This window comes from Xenopus laevis, chromosome 3L (genome assembly GCF_017654675.1).
Source record: "Xenopus laevis strain J_2021 chromosome 3L, Xenopus_laevis_v10.1, whole genome shotgun sequence".
Taxonomy (NCBI): domain Eukaryota; kingdom Metazoa; phylum Chordata; class Amphibia; order Anura; family Pipidae; genus Xenopus; species Xenopus laevis.
Window position 1 is genome coordinate 23287424 of NC_054375.1, and position 21925 is coordinate 23309348.

At 41.5% G+C, this 21925-nt stretch overlaps 1 protein-coding gene across 2 annotated transcripts in view; it reads left to right on the forward strand.

The window, feature by feature from the left end:
• Positions 1 to 21925, forward strand: part of LOC108710783 — a 314576-nt gene that overhangs the window by 274306 nt on the left and 18345 nt on the right. The window lies entirely within an intron of this gene.

Here is a 21925-nt window from a genome sequence, read left to right on the forward strand (position 1 = left end):
AGGTATTAGGCTGGATAGATTTATGGTAGCTTAAATGACACAGAATGCACCTTGACAAGACATAAGGTCTGAGAAAAAAAATAAAATTTTCTGTTCCATAAAAGTGATGTATTTTTAATGCCAACTGGGTAATTGTAGAATATAATGTAAATATGTCCCCTCAAGATGTAGGTTTAAGTATTCTTCCGTTTGGTTTTCATAAATTAAAATAGTTGGCTGCAAATTGCCTGTTGCGAGTGCACGTGGAGGTGTTAGGCTTTAGCAGGTGGATATAATGGGCAGCCTTTTAGCCCTCGCTTTGTTTCACTTTATTGCTTACATTTTGAGGGCAGAAAAGAAAAACTGAGGCGGGTTCCGTTTTAAAGAACATGTGGTATTTAGACTTTCCTACATTAAACTTACACAGGATCTCGGCTTATTTCGGAGAGGACAATTAGTGTTGTTGTCTGGAAACGCCAGTCACAATAAGTGAGAGTCTCAGTGCTCAATTCAAGAAACTCTTATTATTTGTGGGAGTCAGTTCCCCCTTTCTACCCCCTACTCTACAAGTCCATCTTCATCTCTGCTCTCTGTCCAAAAATGTTTCCTCTTTCCCACATACCATCTGTTGTGTCCCTATAGCTGCCCCTTAAAGGGTCAATTTATCCTCAGATTTTACTGCAAAATGTGTATAATGTGTGACCAAAAGTTTGTAGATTTGGTGCATCTCTACTGTTTATTAAGATTCAAAATGCATGCAGTCAGAGGAATGTTTCGTTTTTAAGGTACTACAGGTATGCAACCTGTTATCCAGAATGCTCAGGACCTGGGGTTTTATCTGGAAAAATCTTTCCGTAATTTAGATCTTCATACCTAGTCTACTAGGAAATCAGTTAAACATAAATTAAACCTAATAGGCTGGTTTTGCTTCCAAAATGGACTAATTATACAGTTGTGGGATCTATTATCCTTTTTTTCTGTAATAATAAAACAGTAGCTTGAACTTGATCCCAACTAAGATATAATTAAACCTTATTGCAAGCAAAACCAGCCTGTTGGGTTTATTTCATATCAGGCTGGATCTAGGGGTAGGCTGAAGAAGCACCTGCCAAGGGTGCAACGTTGTGGGGGTGTGGGCAGGTGCCTATTCAAGATTCTTCTACCTACTCCTAGCCCGGATTTGCTCCCCTCTGCAGGTCTCGCCTCCCCTGTCTGTCTCTTCTCTCCCATGTCCTTCCCTTCCTCCCATGTCCGTCCGTCCCTCCTCTGTCTGGCCCTCCCTCCCCTGTCCGTCCCTTCCTCCATCCCCTGTCTGCCCCTTCCTTCCTCCCCTGTCCGTCCTTCCCCTGCCCCAGACTACCCCTCTACTTTTCCTTCTTGCACCTACATTATGGTGCGTGCACACAGGGTGGGGTTAGCCAACCGGGTTGCCTAGGCCCTGGCCCGGCCCTGTTTCATTTTTACATGATTTTCTGGTAGACTTAAGGTATGGAGATCCAAATTACAAGCCCCAAGCATTCTGGATAACTGATACCATGCCTGTATCTTAGTTTGGATCAAATACAAGGTACTATTTTATTATTACAGAGAAAAAGGAAATCATTTTAAATTATTTGGATAAAATTGAGTCTGTGGGAGATGGACTTTCTGTAATTTGTAGCTTTCTGGATAACAGGTTTCCGCATAATGGATCCCATATCCATTTATTTTAGGGGCAGTTCAGCAACTTTCACCGGATTAGGGGAGACTTGTCATCTGTGGTCAGGGTCGAGCTGGGCCAGCGGGTAAAAAACCCGGTGGGCCCCGGCCCTAATGGGCCCCCGCCGGCCCAGACCTGGCCCCCCGTTGCTGGCCTGCTTTTGTGTGCATGGGCGCGTTTCAACATTTTTTTTCACATGTGCGTCGCGCCAGCAAGGTATTTTGCGCATGCCGGGAATTTATTGGTCGGAGGGGGCCCCTGGAGACTGCCAGGAGGGCCCTTTGTTGTGCAGCCCCAGTGGGCCCCCGAAGGCTCTAATCCGACCCTGCCTGTAGTTCCATTTTTAATAGTGCTGAATAATAATTAAGATTGCTGCAAGTAAAACTTGATATTCTCCTCCTTTTTGCTTTTTCCCACTGTAATCCCAATAACAATCTTAATATTTTTCAATGAAAAGTCTTTTTCTAGAGATTTGTCACCTATAGTAGTGAAGATTTAACCATAGGTGACAAATCTCCCCGTGTCCCTTACCTCTCGATTGGTTATTGATGTTTTCTTTTTTCCTGTATGTTTAAAAGGGTGGTTCACCTTAAAGGTAACGTTTAGTAAATTATAGAGTGGCTAATTCTAAGCAACTTTTCAATTGGTCTTCATTTTTTCTCCAGCTTTCAAATAGGGGTCACCAACCCCATCTAAAAACAAATGCTTAAAATTGATGTAGACAGTAGCAGTACAAGAAAATTTGCAATTAGTCAAAAATGTAAAACATTTTTGTGGTTTAAAAATAATTCATATATTTTCGCACACAGAATTTGAACTGCTATCCAATTGACTAAATTCACCTCATTTTCTATGTTCACACGCAAGTTGTTTTATGAAATGACTTTTACCCCCAGCAACTGATTATTACAAATGCTGCAGGACGTGCTTTGTATCTCGTGTAATTTTGTCAACTCAGTTTTATTGAACAGGAAACATTTCACCATATGCAATATAATTTATCAAAATGAAAGGCTATAGGATTAGCCGAAGCAAATTTCACCGATTATTTGCATCTTGAGACCTGTGAGTGCTCGCCTTTTTCCAGGAGATATATATATATATATATATTGCATATGGTGCATGTTGCTTCTCCCACAAATTTGAAATCAATAATAAATATTCGATTTCAAAACAAATTTGAAATATGTTCTGTTTGGATTTGCCTATTTGATTCAAATACATTTTCAAAGGAGGAATGGACCCAATTCCCATAGTTTATTCTGCACAGAGTTATCACAATAAAAAAATAGACGTTAGGGGGCAGATTTATCAAGGGTCGAATTTCGAAGGTAAAAATAATTCGAAATTTGACCATCGAATTGGAATAATTCGACTTCGAATATCGAAGCCAAAGTTTTTTTCCCCGAATTTGACTGTTTTGCGGTCAAAGTAAAATCGTTCAAAGGAAGGTCCCCATAGGCTAACATAGCACTTCGGCAGGTTTAATTTGGCGAAGTATTGAAGTCAAAGTTTTTTTAAAGAGACAGTACTTCGATTATCGAATGGTCGAATATTCGAACTATTTTACTTCGAATCGAATTCGAAGTTGAAGTCGTAGTATCCTATTCCATGGTCGAAGTATCCAAAAAATTACAAATTTCGAATTTTTTACTTAGAAATTCCCTCTAATTCACTTCGACCTTTGATAAATATGCCCCTAGGTGTTATCTAATGTAATATAAAGAGGATAGAAACCCTCTATAAATCTCTCAGCTCTCCAAAGTTCTCCTTGCACATGCGAGAGGAGCAAATGCCTCTGCTCAGGTGTTTGATGCCAAAATAAATTGTGTTAAATGCATCAAGCAACTTTCCCGTTTACAGAAATCAGGAAGCTGGATGTGCAAAGAGCAGGCAGGATTCTCATTGGGGGACAGTGTTATATTAAACTTCAGTCCTTCTATTGGCTGGAGTAAACTGCATGCCTTCCAACATATGAAAGTACAAAACTGGGACAAATCAGACCATGTCTAATCTATCCCAAACTCAGTGATGTGTCAGCCATCTTTCTATTATCTAACATAGGGACATCACATTAATGATCTTGGCTTGGTGAATACGTACTCAGTGTCAGACTGGTTGGGTCCATGCCCACCGGGGCTGCCATATTAAGGGTCCCTGACACCCCCTCCACCAACTTCTGGGCCCCCTTGTCAGCTGCCCACAACCCTCCTGTAGCCACCCCCCCCCCTTGACCAGCACATATCTGCTTTTATTGTATGGATCAGGGCAGGGAGAGATCATGGAGCAAAGAGTGGCAGGCAGGTAGGAACGGATCGGGGCCAGCGGGCCAACCTGTTTTTTTCCCAGGGTCCCACCGGCCCAATCCGACCCTGGACATACTGTTATCACACATGATTTTGTTAATACAATCATTTGCAGGATGCACCTGTTGCTACCTAAAGGAGTAAGTAGGCTGGCTAATAACTGGCTGCCTTGCATGACTACAATTCCCAGAATACTTCCAACACAAAGCATGTTGGGAGCTATAGTCAAGCAATACTAGGCATGGATTCTTTATCCAACACTCATCCCAGCTGAATTCCCAGCTTCCTACTTAAGTCAAGAGGATGCTCCGTAAGATAAGCTCAACAAAATATGTGAACAATCAGGGACACTTGAACAACTGATCCGATTAAAGTCAATGCAATCAGCCTGCTTTTCTGATGTTTAATTACAGTGGAATATCAGCAAGGCAAGATTACCCAGTAATCTCCCTCTATCATATATTACAGACCCATTAGGCTGTAATTAGTTTCCCCTCCGGTTAGCTGGGGGATGCAATAGGAACATTTTAGACAGGGTTTATAGCCCTGTTTCAAAAATCATGAAGATTAGTGAATCAATGAAATCATAACCAATATGAAATTCCATTGCTGACCAATCGCTGTGTCTTTAACGGTGGTGAATATAGGATACAGATAAGTGAAATCCTTTAATGCCTAAATCAAAATGGCATTACCATGTATTGGTATATTACAATCTCAAGGTAGATTTTCTGCCCCCTTTTGAATTTCTTCTCGGTAGTACATGCTAATTTATTTTCTGACAGGCGTTCTTTCAGTGTCGGACTGGGACACCAGGGGCCCACCAAAAAACCTTAGACCAGGGGCCCACCTAAGAACCATAGACCAGGGGCCCACTCTCAGTACTATTATTATTTCTCTCCTCACTCAACCTCTATTCTCCTAGTCTCTATTCTTTACATACTATAATCTATTATTCCATCTATTTAGCCTCTTTGTTCTCAAAGAAATAGGTAATGGGCATGAAATAGGCCAACTATTTAGCAGCACAAGGGCCCCCTGACACCTGGGCCCACCGGGAGTTTTCCTGGTATCCCGGTGGGCCAGTCCGACACTGCGTTCTTTTCATTTCCACTCGGTCCAGCCGTGGCATGACAAATAGGGCATTAACTTGCAGCCCTCTGCTGAATGCCATCTGATTCCTTGTATAGATTCCATCCCTCGCTGTATTTACCAGAGTGCTGGGAGACATCCCTTGTTAGTAATGCTTTGCTTAAGCCTTAAGCTTGCCACATTCCATCTTCGGGGGTCTCTGAAGATTCCCCTTGAGCGGAGGACAATGCAGCCAGCATTCCGTCTTCTTCTCACTCTCTGTGGGTTATTGTTGTTGTCTGCGTCTCCTTGTCATAATTTCACATTGATACTGTGGCTAGTTCCCCAGCTGTTCTCCATGAAAAATGTAAAGGAGGAGAGAAAGGCTGCTTTTCCTCTCTGTGGAGATGGCTTTCATCTGGAAGGAAAGGGCCAACAGCATTTGGGAAGGGGAGACTGTGCATCCCTTGTAAGCTGCAAATGATGCCCTGTCATCAGCTCCTTTTGTAATTACAACGTGTGGTCAGAAATAACTCTGGAATTAAATATGCACATCTATATATTTATGTTGTTCAAGGCTAAGTGAAAAGGAGTTCCTCTTATCACAGCAGAAGGATGTGATCTCATCGAAAAACAATCTGACCTCAGGGGTGCCCTGTTCATGACTTGAGCGAGGCTTCTACTCGTGTGCCCCTTGTTCTCAGAGCATGAAAAAAATGCACAATTGTTCTTTAAGCCCCAAGAATGAGAGGTTTTCACAAGCTGGGCACAGACGGTATAGGAAATTAACTTGGCTAGATGTTCTATTTATAATATAGGGAATATGTATGGCGGATGCCTCCATGTCAGACATGGGCTAATGGCTTCCAGATTCAAATTTAAACATTATATCATTTCTCACAATGCTTGACATATTTCTGTTACGTGCATTCTGTGGGCTTTTGTCTTGCTAAGCATGACAGATGTATCCTCAGAAGGTATGTAATAGTAAAGACCTGAAGCACGGCTACCGAGGGTACTTAGTCTCCTGAGAGTAATTGTGGTGATATAAATATTGTGTCTTTTATTCAATTTATTTCAGAACCCTCTTTAAAGGGATACTGTCTTGGGAAAACGTGTTTTTTTTCCAAAACGAATCAGTTAATAGTGCTGCTCCAGAAGAATTCTGCACTGAAATCCATTTTTCAAAAAAGCAAACAGATTTTTTTATATTGAATTTTGAAATCTGACATGGGGCTAGACATATTGTCAGTTTCCCAGCTGCCCCCAGTCATGTGACTTGTGCTCTGATAAACTTTAATCACTCTTTACTGCTGTACTGCAAGTTGGAGTGAAATCACCCCCTCCCTTTCCTCCTCAGCAGTCTTACAACAGAACAATGGAAAGGTAACAAGATAGCAGCTCCCTAATACAAGATAACCGCTTCCTGGAAGATCTAAGAACAGCACTTAATAGTAAAAGCCAAGTCCCACCGAGACTGATTCAATTTTAAGTAGGAGAAATAACAGCCTGCCAGAAAGTAGTTCCATCCTAAAGTGCAGGCATAAGTCACATGACTGGGGAAGCTGGAAAACTGACAATATGTCTAGCCCCATGTCAGATTTCAAAATTCAATATAAAAAAGCAGCACTATTAACTGATGCATTTTGAAAAAAACATGTTTTCCCATGACAGTATCCCTTTAAGCAATTTATGTGTTATAAAATATAAGCATGTTAGACGTCATCAACGAGTTTCAATGACCAAATAAAGGTACAATGCAGATTTTTTGTATACAGTGCACACCTCAATAATTTCTAACTTGTGGCAGAGACAATGTTCCACTCAGCACCAGTGTCCTAGGGTAGGCAGTCATTGCACAAACATGGGACGATAACACCCAGTTTTTTCACTTTGCACCCTGCCTTGCACATCATAAATGCACCCTAGTGAGTCAAATGATTAAGGCTAAGAGCAAAAGTTATAAGAAGCATGTGCAAGGCCAAGGCAGAGGTCTTAAAGGCAATGGAAGGCTAAAATTAAGTAAGCTTCATCAGAAAGGTCTATATAAAATATTAATGTAAACAAGACTCCAGGGCCAGGTGGCATACACCCCTGGGTTCTAAGAGAGAACTTAGTTCAGTTTTAGACTGGTCCCTATTTCTGATTTTCTCAGATTCTGTTATGGTACCTATGGATTGGTGAAAAGGTGATGTCATTCCAACATTTAAAAAGGGATTACGGTCTCAGCCTGGCAATCATAGGCCAGTAAGTTTGACATCTGTGGTGGGCAAAGTATTTGAAGGCTTGTTAAGGGATCACATAAAAATTTTGTCCTAGTGAATGGCATAATGAGCAGCAATCAGCATGGCTTTATGAAGGATAGGTCATGTGAGACAAGTTTGATTTCTTTTTCTGATGAGGTATATAAGATGCTGGACAGTGGGGGGCAGTAGATGTGATCTCCTTAGATTTTGCCAAAGCTTTTGATACCGTGCCCCACAAACGACTACTTTCTAAACTAAACTGGCTTCCTTACTTTCTTTCATCTAACATCAATCCATCATATTAGGTGACTTTAATATACTCGTTAACAACATTAACAACCCTTCTGTCTCTAAACTGCTTTCGTTTTCATCATCCCTAGGCTTATTTTTGTGCTCAGACTCCCCCTTTCACTCCAATCGTAACGCTCTGGATCTTATATTTACTAGACCACCAATTTTACTAACTCACCATTTCCCCTCTCTGATCACAATATGCTCAAATTTCAACTCTCACAAACCCCCTCATCACCCCCTGCCATCCCTCAAGCACATACCTACCGTGACTTGCAAGCTGTAGACGTGTCGCATCTCTCTTCTTCCTTTGACTCTCTTTACTCTAATATCTCAGCCATCTCTTCTCCTAATGTGGCTACCTCTGTCTACCATAGCACTCTCACCAGCTGCCCGTAATGAGCTTGCTCCTGCTGGACCACATACAATCTGGTTTTAAGCAACAACACTTCACTGAAACTGCCCTAACCCGACTAACTAATGACCTTTTAACAGCTAAAGCCAGCAATAATTTCTCACTACTAATACTGCTTTATCTATCATCTGCATACGACACTGTAGATCACCCTCTCCTCCTCCATTCACTCGGTCTTCGTGACATGGCCCGGTCCTGGTTCACTTCTTACTTCACTTATCGTTCCTTCAGTGTCTCCTACAATGGAGTAGCATCTTCTCCCCTACCTGTTTCTGTTGGGGTTCCTCAAGGCTCTGTCCTGGGCCCCTTATTATTCTCCCTCTATACGTCCTCCCTCTGCAAACTAATGAACTCGTATGGTTTCCAATACCACCTCTATGCTGACTATACTCAGTTCTCTCTCTCCTGATCTCAACCCAGAACTCCTAACTCAGGTCTCCTCCTGCCTATCCGCTATCTCTACCTAAATTAAACCTCTCTAAAACAGAAATGGTTCTCTTTCCTCCAACTAACACCTATAACATTCCAGAAGTATCCATCATAGCTAACAATTCCACTATTATGCCATCTCCCCAGGCCCGGTGCCTTGGGGTTATCCTAGACTCTGCCCTGTACTTCACTACTCATATCCAGTCACTTATTAAATCATGTCACTTCCACCTAAGTAACATATCCAAAAAACGATCATTTATCACCCAAGATGCTGGCAAAACTCTTATTCGCTCTCTCGTCATATCACATATAGACTACTGTAACTCTCTTTTAATCTGCGTTCCTGTCCGGAGACTGTCATCTCTCCAGTCCATAATGAACAGTGTTGCTAGGCTCGTAAACTTCAGCAACCGCTCCTCCTCTGCCATGCCACTCTGCCAATCCATACATTGGCTTCGGCTACCTTTCAAACTGAAATTCAAATGAATGACCCTGACATTCAAAGCACTTCATAACTCTGCCACACCCTACATATCTGAACTCATCTCTATATACTCACCCAACCGTTTACTACGCTCCTCTACTGACCTGCTCCTGAACTCTTTTCTCATTACCTCCTCACATGCTCGCATTCAAGACTTTGCAAGGGCTGCACCCCTCCTCTGGAATTCTCTCCCACAGTCTGTCAGACTTTCTCCCAACCTTTCTGCCTTCAAAAAATCTCTTAAAACGAACTTATTGCTCACTCTGCTTAACTACCAAATGCAATACCTCATACAGTACCACAACTCTCACCCACTTAATTCTGATCTTGCCCACTCCACACCTTGTGTCTAATTCCCTTCCCTTTAAATCCATATGTTCTATGTATGTAATTCACAGGGGCGCGCCGCCAATGAGGCGAGCTGAGACGCTCGCCTCAGGCGGCAACGCCGAAGCGGTTTCCAGGGGCGGCAAAAAGCCGCTCCTGCACCTTTAAGAGCCGAATTTCCGGTTTTTAAACCGGAAATTCGGCTTTACTAATGCGAGAGAGCGCAATTGCGCTCTCCGCATTAGTGTTCCTGCCTCCCCTCCCGACAAGTAAGTCAGCGAGGGGGGGCGGCATTGCAGGAGCCGCCTCAGGCGGCGCTTAGGTCTGAATCGGCGCTGGTAATTCATGTGACTTAGTTGTATAAACACATTTACTTTACAGCACTACGAAATATGTTGGCGATATATAAAGGTTTTTGCACATGGATAGGAATAGGAATATTCTCTACTTGGAGTAAGGTTCTTAGTGGGGTCCCTCAGGGCTTAATGACTTAGGGGAGGGTATTGTAAGTAATGTATCAGTGTTTGCAGCTGCCACAAAACTATCCAGCCCAATTAATTCCATCCAGGATGTGGCATCCTTGGTTGACAAACTGGCAATCTGGGCAGCTAAGTGGCAAATAAGATTCAATGTTGATAAATGTAAAGTCATGCACCTGGGATGTTAAAATATTGAAGCCACTTATACCCTAAATGTGACTGCACTAGGCAAATCCATTATGGAAAAGGACCTTGGAGTCCTTGTACATGATAAACTTGGCTCTCACAAGCAATGCCAGTCAGCAGCATCAAGGGCAACTTTCTTTCAGATAAAAGGGGCAGGGAATTATTGAAGTGGAATGCCATTAATGAAAAACCAAAATGACTCTTGGGTCACAATCACTATTGGCTTGAGGAGATCTTAGTGTTTGTTTCCCAAATTGAAACACAGTTTCAGACTTGCCCCCAGCAATTGTGTAAAGGGCTTATTTCTGTTGACTTACAAAACATTAATGGAATTCTAAAACTGTTTGTTTCAGGCAAACACGCATTGCCTTTCAAATAACATCACTGGATAATCTGTGCCGCTTTGTAGTTGCTTTTTATCGCTCATGTTTAATTATTGCTTTGTTAACTGATGTCTGAAATGCTTTATATCCATTTATATGATGCTGAAGAGTAGAGATTAAAGGGCAAATACATACCTTGTATGTAAAGGGATTATGTTCAATTTAGCTGTTATGCATACTTTAAAATATGAGATCATAGCTGCTTGTGCTCAGCAAACATTCAATTCCATTCAGTTTCTGCATATTTGTATATAGGAGCTGGGGCTACTCTACTGCTTGTAATAGCTTGAGATGTTTATGGCCACAAGGTTTCCGGTTATAAAGGTGGAGACTGTATCTTTGGTGAAGCAAGAAAGTCTTCAAGCAGTAGGGTTTGAAGAGCAGAAGATCACAGTCCAGTCATGTGGTGTTTATACAAATGGCCTGCAGGTGTCACTGTCTACAAGAGTTACTGTGTATACTTCCTGTCAGCTTGAAAGTGAAAGTGAAAGTTACTGTTGTGTAATGCCTGCATGAGCCTGCTAATAAAGCACTGTTATACTCTACTCATCCTCGGCTACCCAAAACATAACAAATGGCAACAAGGATGGCTCTTCTACCTCTGCAGCAGCCTGCACCTTTTCTTCGAAAACCCTGGTGAGCCTACCATACCTTCTACTGCTTGGATCCGTATGTTTGAAAATTACATTATTGCTGCTGAGGGACAGAGTATATTCTATACATTACCATTACCTGATGATACTTCTGAAACTGCTCTTACTGCTACTAAGAACTTTTTCGTGCCAAGAGTAAATGTGGTTGCTGAAAGATATAAATTCCGCCAACGTGGACAACGTAATGGCGAATCCAAAGAACAATTTGTAGCAGCTTTGAGAGAGCTGGTTGTTACCTGTGAGTTTGGGAATATAACAGATAAAATGCTAAGAGACCAAATAGTGGAAAAAACAAACTCACCTCGCATTAGAGAGAGACTGCTCCTAGAGCAGGTTTTAACCCTTGCAAAGGCTATTACAGTTGCTAGCCAAATTCAAACAGCAGTGGCAGAGTCTAAAACTCTCAGTCAGGGAACTGCTGGGAATGTACAGATTGTGAATTCAACACTGTGGCCTAATAATGCAGTCACAGGCAAAATACAATGTTAAGGAAAGGGATTCACCTACACTGCAAAACCATACAGCAAATACAAATCGAAAATACTGCTTTCGCTGTGGTTCAACACAACACACTGCAAATCATGTTACATGTCCTGCAAAAGCAGTGCCGCAAATGCACAAAGGTTGGACATTTTGCTAAGATCTGCCGTAGTTCTGCTAAAGATGTTCATGAAGTCACTACTACAAATGTTACAGTGTTAAGTGTGGGTGAAGCTGACACATTTATTCCAGACAAGTTTATATGCACTGTCAGTGTCAGTACTGCTTCTGCTGACAAGGGACACTCCATTAACCTGATGCTTGATACAGGTTTAGCTGTTTCTATACTACCAAAGGATATTTTCTTGAAATACTTTGCAAAAGATCCGCTTGTTGCACCTGCCCTGAAACTGGTCAGTTACTTAAAGGATCCAATCCCTGTGCTTGGTTGCTTGCCAGTGACTGTACAATTTGAATCAAATACTGCAAAATGTGACTTTTACATTGTGAATAAGGGTACTGCTATACTTGGAAGGGATCTCTTTGCTGCATTAAACCTACAATTAGTTGATGGTCTCATTACTACAACATCAGTGCCTGCCACGCAGCCAGTGTCTAAAATTTCACCACAAAGCAATGCTTCACTGGGTTGTACAAAGAACTTTGTACACAAAATTAAGTTGAGACCAGATGTAAAACCAATACCATTTCCTGATTCAGCATGGGAAAAACTTGCTATTGATTTTGTTGGCCCTTTTACAAATGCTCCTATGGACTGTAGATTTGCTATAACCTTGATGGACTATTAGAGTAAATGGCCTGAAATTGCATTTGTTTCTCATATAACATCAGATACAGTAATAACTTTTCTGTCTACAGTCTTCAGCAGAGAAGGTAATCCAAAGGAGTTAATATAAGAGAACAGACCACAGTTTGTCTCATCTGAGTTTGAATCCTTTCTGAGAGAGAGGAATATTGTGAATAGGAAATCTTCAGTGTATTACCCACAAGCAAATGGAGAAATCGAGCTATTCAACAGAAGTCTGAAAGAAGCACTACAGACAGCAAATCTTACTGGGAAATCTTGGAAAGTATTTACAACAGAGTTCCTACATAACTACAGAGCAAAGTGTATGCAACAATCCAGCTGAATTATTACATGGCAGACAGATGCGCACTAAGTGACATGTTGCAGACATCAAACTTCCACAAAATACTGTGCCTGCAAAATCGTCTACTGCTGACATTGTGAAACATCAACAAGCCAAATGCAAGGATTATACTGACAGAAAACGTGGTGCAAGAGAAGTACACTTTCAGCCTGGATCTTTAGTCAGAATTAAGAAACCAGGAATACTGAAACAAGGACAATCTAAATTTACTACACCACTCTGATGGACACATATGGAATGCAAGCCGTCTTGCTCCTGTTAGATATGACTTTGGAGAAGCTCCATTTGATGGACATTTTCCTACTCCTGATGTCAGCTGCAATAGGGCGTACTGAGAGAATCAGAAAACTACCTGCATGGACCAAGGACTTTGTGATGTGAAGAATGTATAATATTGTTTTAAAATGCATACTGTTTAATTGTTGCTGTTTATTATAGTTGCCCAAATGCTTTCCTACTATAGGAGGAATATGTGGTGTTTATACAAATGGCCTGCAGGTCTCGCTGTCTACATGAGTTACTGTGCATACTTCCTGTCAGCTTAAAAGTGAAAGTTACTGTTGTGTAATGCCTGCAGGAGAGCCTGCTAATAAAGCACTGTTATACTCTACTCATCCTCGGCTACCCAAAACATAACAAGTCCCATAAATCAGTAAAGAAGATTATTCTTCAAACTAGTATTGGCACAAAAACTCATGTCTCCCTCAGATCAAATTTTTGTCTTTTCGGTAGTGTATCCTCACCAAAACATTTCAGGAGCTAACGGGTCCTGAGATCCATTTAGACCAGCCTGGGTTTGAATTGAAATTGAAATCTCTTGTTTTATTTGAGAGTTTTCAAGGGCTTTTGAAAATTCACAAGTTACTATACCTTAGAATTCTGGAGGAACCTCAAAACTACTTTTTTCAAGCATCTTTACCTGTAAATTGATGGTAATAAAGTTCCAAAAATATCAAGTCTGTTTCTCAATTTTTGATAAAGTGCCCAGTTGCTGTTTACTTGTATTGAATGAACTGAGCCATGGATGGTCTAAGCCCACACAGGGTATTTGGTTTGTTCACCTTGAAATTAACTTTTTAATAAGATGTAGAGAGTGATATTTTGCTTTCATTGTTTATTATTTGTGGTTTTTCAGTTATTTAGCTTTTTATTCAGCAGCTCTCCATTTCACAATTTCAGTAATCTGGTGGCTAGGGTCCAAATTACCCTAGCAACCATGCATTGATTAGAATAAGAGACAGGAATATGAATAGGATAGGCCCAAATAGAAAGATGAGTAATAAAAAGTAGCAATAACAATAAATGTGTGGCATTACAAAGCCTTTGTTTATTAGATGGGGTCAGAGACCACCATTTGAAAGCTGGAAAGAGTAAGAAGATGAAGGCAAATAATTCAAAAACTCTAAAAATGAAGGCCAATTGAAAAGTTGCTTAGGATTAGCCATTCTATAACATACTAATAAAATTGGGAAATTTACCTCTACTACGTGCGTGCAAGCCTGCTTGGGAATAAGGTAAGATGGTGGCATGGTGATTTGTTAGTTATTTCCTTATAGAAGCAATTGAATTCACTGGAGAGGGGGCATTTGAATACAAATGCCAAAGGATTCTCCTCCTGCCTGCTGTCTTGAACCAATAACAAGGCTCTCCCCATTCTAAAACCAACCTGGGGCCTTACACGTTAAGCCAGACCACAGAAACCCAGATATATAAAATTTGATCTGACAGCTTCAAACCAGTAAGCCCTTCAGAATGTTGTTGAAAGCTAAATAGGAATTATTTCTTTAAGGAAAGGAAGGGAGTTGACAGTGCCCCTTTATTTCGATTTTACTGGCATAACAGGAGGGAAGGAACAGTGGAGCGAAAATATGCAGCAGCAGCAGCAGCTGCTGTAAAGCATTGCCGCATTAAATACAGCATCTGTTTCTATGCACAGGCATAGTTTCCCACGATGGATACCTTTCAGAATTCTATCTTGCATGCCCTGGGCTAGTTTTATTTTTACATGCAATGACTGAAGGCACAATAGCAGCCATCTACAGTCCTGGGTGTTACACAGATTTGTTCCTGTGAATAAGGAGGGTAGGATTTATTTCTATCAGAGACATACCTGGGAACTATCAGGGTGTGACGCTGAGACTCCGGGTTTGATCACTTTCTCAAAGTCGTGTTAGAGGGTCCTTTTCAAACCGGAAAGTTTGCTAGTGTTATAAGAGACATCTTTTATTACTTGGTTACATAAAGACAGAATTAAAGGTGTCATAGGTCTTCCAAAATACTTTCCCATTGCAACCCCCCCCAGCGTCCTAAGTAGGCATCTAAAATATAATTATAATGCCACCCAAGAACCAGTTAAATAAATAAATATAAATATATATAATTTAAAAAAAAAAAAAATATATATATATATATATATATATATATATATATATCATAGGAAAACAAACCACACTCCAAGGACTTCATATAACAAGTTAAAGGTGAAATTTTATTCTCAACTCTCCTGAAGACAGCCGAAGGGCACCGAAACCTTGAGAACAGAATTTTACCTTTAACTTGTTATATAAAGTCCTTGGAGTGCGGTTTGTTTTCCTATGAGTCCACTCTTATTGAGGCAAAGAAAATTGCTGGCACACAAGGTAATGCTGGAAGGGTTCACCATTGGGAAGTGAGGTGGCCGATTCCTCCATTGTTGTGCACCAGGGAGTCGTTTCCTAGGAAGGCCAGGGACCAGCACCCAGGCAGCTGAGAATTGTTTAGAGTGCACCAGTCTGGCAATATAAAATATAAAAATAATATATATATGTATATATATAAATATATTTATATTGGTCTCTCTGATTTTAGGTTAGGCAGAAAGGACACTTGCCCTGGGTCCCCTAGAATGTACGGTAGGCCATAGGAAGAAGAATATACTGTGCAAGGTATGTGATTTTTGTACTTTAGTCATACTATAGGCATCCTCCAGCTCTTGCCAGATTGTAACTTCTAGTAGTGATACATGTCCCCCCCCCCAAACCTGCAGGATCTGTGGATATAACCACAGCAGGTGTAGGACTGAACTCTGTGTTTATAGGCATGAACCTGCTATGTCCAGCCCCCTTTGTGATGTCAGGGATGGGTGGGCATAGGTTTACTGATGACTCGCTGGTTCAGGTTGGGAGCAGTTGGGTTACAGACAGTTAAAATTTTTGAAACCCACACATCACTATTTCACTGATCTATGCCTGCTCTAACCAACACCCTAGGCCCAACTGCTTCTGAGATACCGGTGCCGACCCAGCTCCCTATAGTGACATCAGGGGGGCAGCTGGCACATCACCGATAGCAGCACTGGGCCCCACAGCAAATTCATTTTAGGGCCCACAATATATCCAGAGGTTGTCTTTTTTACCAATATAATGTTGAAATTGATCATCAATTAGGGCCTCATGGGGCCCCCTATACCTCCTGGGCCCCCCTGCAGCCACAGGGTCTGCTTTCTCTGTAGTTACGCCACTGAGCAGAGGGTTAGTGAGTGCAGCTACAGCTTAAGATGGGCAACAGCAACCTGCACCTGACCTGAACCCTAGCTGGATGTGTAGGCTTCAGGTTCTGCTGGTATTGGACTAGCCAACACATCACTAACTACTATAAAGGAGCCTATAATTGCCTAAAGCAGCACTATACTTGACAGCATACCTTTATACTAGGTCTTTTCATGGTTTTATACAAGGTCTAGTTTGTCTTCTAACGCATATCACATACTTCCCAACAAGTGAACATTTGTGGCGCATGTTAGGTTGCACCCTAACCTCTCTAGCCATTCCCATTTACACGTCTCATCCAGTTTACCTTAAGTCCACTCTTATTGAGGCAAAGAAAATCGCTGGCACACAAGGTAATTTTGGAAGGGTTCACTATTGGGAAGTGAGGTGGCCGATTCCTCCATCGTTGTGCACCAGGGAGTCGTTTCCTAGGAAGGCCAGGGTGTGCGAGTGCATTTAGATACTCTTATTGAGGGCCATTCAATTTGGATCTTCATACCTTACGTCTGTTAGAAAATCATGTAAACACTAAATTAACCCGATAGGCTGGTTTTTCTTCCAATAATGAGTAATTATATCTTAGTTGGGATCAAATACAAAGTACTGTTTTATTATTACAGAGAAATAGGAAATCATTTTTAAAAAATTTGAATATTTGATTACAATGGAGTCTATTGGAGACTGCCTTTCCGTAATTCGGAGCTTTGTGGATAACAGGTTTCCGTATAACTGTTCCCATACCTGTATAACTCGCGTTTCCTTCTCATTCATGCCGAATCTGTCTGGTAGGCACAGCCACCATGCTGATAGCTCAGCTGCATGTACTTTGGTGCAACAAGCCAGTTGTGAAGATATGAGACGTCCATGCACTACCCCTAAATATAAGTGACTATGCTTGTCCTGTCCTTCAGCATATGGAGCTAATCAATTGCCCTTTGCCCTTCTTCCCTCTGAGCACATCCTGAGGCAAACATATTTTGGAAAGGGATAGATACAGCAGTCTGCTACAGAAAGCGGCACACATGGTTTCCATTATCTATGGCTCTGTCAAATAATGTGAAAATAAAAGTGTATGTTTGTGAATGAGAGTATAGAATAGAGTAACAAACATGTCACTTTGGGTCGCCAGCAAAGGATAAGTGACCCCAGATGAATGTATTGTTCTTGGAGCAGATCATGGACAAGGTCCTCTAACTACTGTGCGTTCTGCAGGTTTCTGGGAAAGGACTGGGTGCAGCTTTGTGCGTCTACACTCTCATAAGCACTGAGCATGCTAGGAATATATAGAGCCATAACTACAGCTTTCTTTGAAAAATGTCAGAGTTTATTCACTTTATAAGTTTTATGTGTGTGATCACCTGGAAACCTACGGTCAGGAAACCTGTATTCGAATCATCTGGTTTCCCCCCCCAAAAAAATAAATTATCATTTGCATCCACCTCTAGTTACAAGTGATACACCAACATTGGATGAGATTAACAGTAGGCTGCAAAGCAGTGGCATAACTAGAGTGCGCCGGGCCTCCCTTCAAAAAAACTTTCAGAGTATCTCGGCTCAATCCAATCCCCATCGTCCCGCCTACTTCCCGACCCCATGTCCCGCCCTAACTCTGCCCGCATCCCACCCCAACTTGGGTCCCCTTCCTCACCGGTAAGAGAGTAACTGGGAAGGAGGGGGGTCCTCTTATTAGCTAAGAACCCACAGTCCAGGACCCCTGTTCCCAGTGCCCCCCTGATTCCTTTATAGTTACGCCACTGGTGCAAAATTAACTCAAACTGCATACGGGCATTATGCAGGCATGTTATGAACATCCACTTATATACCCTCTATTTGCATCCTATTCAGTTGGAGAGCAAGTCTGGTGGGTGTATTGACACAATCCACTGTGGGATCCCACAGGATGAGGGTGATTCAGGGGCCGGTGCAGCTTTGATTCCACCCTCCCCCCACGCTCCATCAGAGCGGGTCAAGGGGGGGTGCATTGCTATCGCAAATAGTGCTATTACACTTTCTGCACTAGAAGAGTAGAATTTCCATTTTAAAAACCGGAAATTCAGCAGTTAAAGTTTCCAGAGGTGGCTTTTTGCTGCCCCTGGTAACTGGCAGCTCACAAGTCTGAGTTATGAGTCAAGTGACATCACTAAGCACCATTTATATAGGGAAATAAAGTACCCCTCTCTTGTAAATTATAAGGATATTATAAGTCACAGAGGAGTTTCACGACCATATAAAAACACAAGGCCGAGTGTTTTTATACAGGCCATGAAACTCCAAGTTACTTCTAATATCCTCATATTTAGCAACAGGGGGTACTTTTATGTATTATAATACACACGTTTTAGTGAGTCATGTGACAGAAATGACATCAGAGCTCACCATTTATAAGGATATCATTTACAAAATATTCATGGCTTTTGTGTATTATAATAATATATTCTACAGGATATTCATGGCTCGTTTGTATTATATTCAAATATGAACAGTGTTCCAGAACTGTCAAAAATGTGTAACAATTACCGGTATATTCAGAGAATGACAAATATAAATAATTTTTCTCCTGTCAGTGTCTGTACTAAGGCAGAGGTTGCCCCAGGGCTCCTACAGTCTGGCTAATGTAAAACAGGGGGATGTTGCTGATAAGAGACCTCAGTTGGATTCCAATGGCTTTACTAAGATCTTCCCTTTTTTCTAACCAAATTCAATTTGAAGTATCCTGAGTTCTGTTTTATTTTCTGTGGTTGCCTTCCTATATTAGCAGATTAGTTTCCCTTTAATAAATCAACTAGCTGGTTTGTATTCTGCAAATGTTCTACTTCTGCTGGGAACTTGCTCTATGATTGATACCATATCCTCTTTCTGATGCATTGTGCTTGCACTGGAGAGAAGTCACTCCTATCCCACACTCACGACTCATGAGCACTGCTTGTGCATCTCATTCGCCTACTCCATTGAGGAAATGACCTTGCAGCCATTCACCATTATTTGAGGAACAGTCCACGAGAAACCGGCCATACAGAAATGAAAACAATACCCATGGGAATGTGCAGATTTAACTCTTTTCTATAGTTACCATGAGTAATGAATTATTATTATTTTTTTTTTACAATAGAAATTTCTTTAACTCCTTTAGTGCCAATGGTCTGTGGAACTGTGTGTTCATTTGAATGGAATGCAAAAAGCTGGAACCTATGTGCGGATATGCTGTCACTGTCATGGCAGGGATTCAACTTTGCAGGCAGGGAAAGGGTTAAAATAAGACTTTGAATAACATATTTGAATGTTTAATCATAATCATTTCAGTCCTGTAAAGTCTAGCTAAGGAGCAGTGCAAACTAGTGATGTGTCAGTTGTCCCATGGGACCTGCAGGTCGGGTGCCACCAATAGCCCTCAGAGCTGGGTGAAGGGTCTCATTCAGTGTTGTATCTAGAGTGTGCCAGGATCCCATGCAAAAAAAATCTTTAGAGGGGCCCGACGCATGCGCATGCCCCCCCAAAAAGAAGGGGCTTGGTATAAACCCGCTCCTGCTATTCCCATTCATGATTGCCTCCCACACAGAGGCAGGGGCATCAGATCTCAGGTTGCTAGTGGTTGGGGAGTTCTTCCTGAGCTTTCTGAATACTGGGTTTATGAATAAAAGCTCCTGTACCTGTGCTAATTTAGAGGTAGGTTGATTGTAGGAAACACCATGCACAATGCATTTTTTATACAATGAAACGCATTTTTTTAGACTGCAATGACATATTTTCTTTGAACAATGGTACATTCCACTAATTCAAAGAGCCTTTAGCTTGTCTCAATCACAGATTCATAGCATTCCTTAAATGGTTCCCCCCCCCCTCCCCAGCTTTGTTACCTTGCGCGTTTGCACCCTATCACTGTTAATATTATGACTATTTCCAGGGCACATTAAATAGTTTGTTTTACTTTCAGGGAATGTTGGGCTTTTGACAGCTTCAAGCAGTGAAACATTGAATGCCATCAAATGTACCTACTCTGCTACAATACAGTGCTATTTGTGCGATTAGATGGGACAGCTGTATTTTCAGAATGTGGTGCTGTGGCTGCTTTCATGGCCAGCGATATGGGAGGTGAATATTAGACATGAACTTGTAGCAAGGTTCCACACATCACTTTGCAAAGTACATTCATAAATATATTGTAAGCTTTTCAACTTGGACATTGTAAGTCTTTTCAAGCACATTTTTGTTTCATAGTACGTTTGGTTGAAAAAAGACACCCGTCCATCAAGTTCTATCTTTTAAGTCTATATACTGTTTAACCTGCCTGACTGCTATTTGATCCAGAGGAAGGCAAAAAACCCCACTGAAAGCTTCTCCAATTTGCCTCAGAGGGGGAAAAAATTCTTCCTGACTCCAAAATGGTAATCGGACCAGTCCCTGGATCAACTTGTACTATGAGCTATCTTCTATAACCCTGTATTCCCTCACTTGCTAAAAAGCCATCCAACCCCTTCTTAAAGCTATCAAATGTATCAGCCTGTACCACTGATTCAGGCAGAGAATTCCACATCTTCACAGCTCTCACTGTAAAAAACCCCTTCCGAATATTTAGACAGAACCTTCTTCTAATTGGAATTAGTGCCTTGTGTCAGCTGTACCGGTAGATAAATAATTAAGTAAATAAAGCATTAGAGAGATTATTATATGATCCCCTTATATATTTTTACATAGTTATTATATCACCCCTTAAGCGACTCTTCTCCAGTGTGAACATCCCCAATTTGGCCAGTCTTTCCTCATAGCTGAGATTTTCCATACATTTGAGCACTGGAGACCAAAACTGTACAGCATATTCTAGATGGGGCCTTACCAGTGTTCTATACAGTGGAAGAATTACCCCCTACTCATGTGAATCAATGCCCCTTTTAATAAAGCTCAAGACCTTATTTGCCCTTGATGCTGCTGGCCTTTTCCATTATGGGTTTGCCTAGTGCAGTCCCATTAAGGGTATACAGTAGCTTGCATATTTTTATGCAGGGAGAGCATACAAACTCCTTGCAGATAGTGCCCTGGTTGGAATCAATTTAAGGACAATGGCTGTATCTCACATATAGGAACTAGTGGGCCCAGGCCTGGATTTGTGTTGAGGCCACAAAGTCCCGGGTAGGCCTATGACGGAATACCACCCAGCTGCAGTCTAAGGAGCCCTGGGGATCTACAGCTCCCCAGTGCTCTGGCACATGTGTGTACACGCATGCGGAGGGGCATGCACGTGCGAAGGTAGGCAGGTTGGTGCTAGGACTAAGCGGCCTTGGGGTGCCTGTGCAGGAAATCCAGGCCTGAGCAGGCCAGTGTCTAAGCTACATACTGTATATATAAACCATCTCCTATACTGAACTAACTGTAGATCCTGAGATCACTGTAGCCACTATATCCTTCTTAAGGCCTGGAGCCCAAAACGGCACTGCAAACTCAAGGTGATGCTTTACTTAGGGATATATAATGAGGCAAGATAATATTTTCATTCCTTTATATGTGAGAGGTGTTTTATTATGGTTACAAGTAATGATCAGAATGAATACAGTGGAGTTTATAAAATGGTAAGTAAAATGTAAAAAATGTTACCCATTGCAGAAAAGGTTCTAGCGCATAGGGCTATTAGGGTTTGAAGGAGGAAGTATGCAAATAATACCAATTTTTCCACTTGTGGATTGAGCTAAAATTTCTTGTTCAGTCCCCTTGACCCTTTTATGAAACATATATGCATATGCAAATATAGCATTTATTTTCACTTCTACAAAAATACTAGACAAGGAGGATGTGTAATTTAAGAA